Below are 3,506 nucleotides of genomic sequence, written 5' to 3' on the forward strand. Positions count from 1 at the left end.
ACGTTTCCAAGACCCCACCGCAGTGCTTAATGGGCAGAAGCGCATCGGCCTGGAGGCCGCAGGGGTGGGGCAGCAGGTGCACCCTCCCAGGCCTGCGCGGACACTGCTTCCTAGCTGCCCCTCACCTGCCGGGTCCGGTCGTGCACCCACCCGCACGCACGGGCACCGCACCCGAAAGGTGTGCAATCTGCTTGCAGCGCCCTCGCCGCTCGATCCCTACACGCGAAAAAAAAAAAAAAAAGTCGATTATAATTTTTTTTTCGTAATTACGAAAAGTTAATGCATCGACAAACCAGAAGCTCGCCATGAATTTTTAATGTGATTTGGAAACAGGATGCCGACATGTATTTCGCAATTAATGTTGCATTTTATTTTACTTGCGATCGATCTCCGGAGGGGCTGGGAGCGGAGCGGGGGAGGGGAGGCATTTGCTTGCGCCTGCAAGCGTGGGGGGCACTTTTGCCTTTACTTGTCATCCGGGTTCTACCCCTCCGTCACTGGAGGCAGAGAGGGAAGGGGCAGGCGTTGACATACAATAATGGTATTTGTGGCTCTTCATCACATTAAAAAAAAAAAAAAATCAGCAAACGGTTCTAGAATGCTGGTTCACCGGATGAGACCCAGCAATCAAAGCGAGAGCTTAGGACCTCTGTGCATTAAGTGTCCAGAGTCTTTTCTATGGGAGTCGGTGTGGGTCTCTAGCCTCCTCTAGTGGTGGCCTTGAGGTACTACCACCACTCACCTTGCAGAGCCTCTGGCCTCTCTCTCCCTGGGAAGACTTTTGAAAGTAATAATTGAAAATACGCTCTTGTTTCCACAACTGCAGCCCATTTGAAACTCTCCTAAAGAATTTACATTACTATCATTTTAATAAACCAGTAATCCTTCCTTCACAAGTCTGCATTTCTTTTTTTTTAATGTTTAGTTTTGAGAGAGAAAGAGCGTGAATGGGGGGAGGGCCAGACAGAGAGGGAGACACGGAATCCGCAGCAGGTTCCAGGCTCTGAGCTGTCAGCACAGAGCCCGACGCGGGGTCCCCACAAAATCGAGATCATGACCTGAGCCGAACAAAGTCCGATGCTCAACCAACTGAGCCGCGCCCCCCCCCCCACCCCAGTCGCCCCCACAGGTCCGCATCTCTAATAAATTCGAGCCATGTGATAGTTCGCATCGGGGATTTTTCAAGTGGTGTTCACCTCGAGCAAACCTGGAAGCGGAAAAAAAAGCAGAAGCACGTCAGCGACCGTCTGGAAACTTGGGGCCCAAGAGGCTGACACGGTGAGACACGAAGCCCGCCGCGCTGGATCCTGCCGGAGGATGACAAAAGCACCCTAAACGCTGGCAGAGCTCGGGGCCTGCCCGGCCCGCACCTCGCATGGCACCGGAGGAAGGGCACCGGGGCGAGTTTCACCCAGGCCCGAGGCCCCGCGCAGCCTCACCCTCCCAGGGGGCCACTGGTGCACGGCGATTGACCATATGGAGAATGTCACGGGCCTTACCTCAGGGGAGCACGCACGCAACACACACGCGAGGGAGAGCCGGTGAGGGAGGTGGCCCGCGGGGGTCACACCGCGTCGTTCAGGTGCACCGGGCACAGGGCGTCCACGGCCCACGGGGAGGCCGTGAGACTGCACTCTGAGGTCTCCGAATTTCAAAACTCTCGATGGAAGTTTCTGTGCATGATAATAGGGCCACTTGAGAACAATACCATCAAAATACAGCTCTGGGATCATCGGGAGGGTTTTTTAATAAAGCAATTTATATAATTTTTAACATCATTTGAAGAAATCATGTCAACTTTATATATGTGTGTGTGTGTGTGTGTGTATATAGGTGTTATATATGTATATATACACATATATAAGCTATATATATGTTATATATATATACATATATATAAGTTATATATACATATATATATATACAGGAATAGATATATTTGTATCTATATCTATAAAACAGGAATATATATGTTTGTATCTATTTCTATAGATATAGTATATAGACAGAGACTTTATATATAGAGATAAGCTTTATATATATATAGATATAGTCGAGTCCCCCCTTCAATTTTGCATACAGAAAAGAAGGGAAGAAGGAGTGACCTCCCATCACTTCTTCATGAATCACTTCTGTATCATCATATCTTGCCAGCCAAAAAAAAAAAAAATTACTTTTGGAATAAGAAATAATAAGAAAAGTAGAATGTAGTTTCTTCATCGAAGCGTATTCTCAAAAAACTCACCATGTACTTAGACTTGACTCATTCCAAATCCAGAAATGCATTCCACCCAGAATAACACGCAGTGAGAAAATCAGCATGTTCTCCCAGAAGACAAACAATATTTACAATAAAGACACCTAATTTTGGATCTCAGTTGCTCCATTTATGAGCTTTGTGATCTTGGTCAAGTCAATTAACCTCAGAGCACCTTTAGCGTCCTCATTGCTGCCATGGGGACTGGCTTATCTGACACTTACTGTGATGAGTGAGTGAGACAGGGTTTGTGACAAAGTCTGGCGAACTGAGAAGCGAGGACCTTGCAGCCTTACAATCAATATGCTGGTACTGGGGGCAAGTCTCACGAAAGGAGTTCAAGATCACAGTGCGGGGCACCTGGGGGGCTCAGTCGGTTAAGCGTCTGATTCTTGGTTTCAGCTCAGATCATGATCTTGTGGATCGTGAATTCGACCCCTGCGTCGGGCTCTATGCTAACAGTGCAGAGCCTGCTTGGTATTCTTTCTTTCTCTCTCCCTCTCTCTCTGGCCCTTCTCAACTCGTTCTCTCTCTCTCTCTCTCTCTCTCTCTCCCTCTCAAAATAAACAAACTTTAAAAAAGATTACAAATACATAATGGTTCCCGAGACCCAAGGAATATGGTGGCCCTGATGTATTACCAAACTTTCAAATGGTGATGAAAACAGTTTCATATCTGACAAGTATTTTTAAGAGAGACTATCTCTAAGACAAAGCCAAGCTCATCTGTGGAGGTAAGGTACCTTTGGAACAAAACGTCTGAACCAGGCAAGGTCTGAAAACACGGCGGTCCCAAAGCAGAGTTGGCGGCCTCCCTAAGCCAGGAGCTGCCCTTACTGATCATGCACCTTCCTGTTCGCAGACCCAAGTTCACCTGTCTTTACGCCCTGGAGTCTTATCTTCACATGTGAATCTCTTCGGGTCTTCCTCGACAAGGTAGCCGTCAACTCATTGGATTTCTCATAGAAGGTACCTACAAATAGGCTTCTGCCTTTTATGACATCATTGAACGCCCTCTGAACAGATTTCTGTCGGAGTTTGGACAGTGCGTTGGGGATGGTCTCCCCGTGCGGATCCTTGGTTGCCAGCGACAGACATAGAAGGAGGCTGCCTTGGACAGAAAAAGAAAGGGAAGTCATTAAAAGGATCGGAGAGCACTCACACCATCACAAGAAAGCACTAGGTGTCGCTACATGCTGTAGGGTCCCAGAGGCACACGTGGGGGACACAGCTGTGTCCCGTGCAGAGGC

The 3,506-nt window shown here is 48.0% G+C and overlaps 1 long non-coding RNA gene across 1 annotated transcript; it reads right to left on the reverse strand.

Moving 5' to 3' along the window:
* Nucleotides 1-1,095: 1,095 nt before the first annotated feature.
* Nucleotides 1,096-3,193, reverse strand: LOC122232680. Its single transcript, XR_006210068.1, has 3 exons — nucleotides 3,000-3,193; nucleotides 1,500-1,673; nucleotides 1,096-1,207 (listed from the first exon to the last, which is right to left on the reverse strand). It is a non-coding gene; the product is annotated as an uncharacterized LOC122232680 (long non-coding RNA).
* Between the last annotated feature and the right edge of the window lie 313 nt (nucleotides 3,194-3,506).

Source organism: Panthera tigris, chromosome D3 (assembly GCF_018350195.1).
Source record: "Panthera tigris isolate Pti1 chromosome D3, P.tigris_Pti1_mat1.1, whole genome shotgun sequence".
Classification (NCBI taxonomy): domain Eukaryota; kingdom Metazoa; phylum Chordata; class Mammalia; order Carnivora; family Felidae; genus Panthera; species Panthera tigris.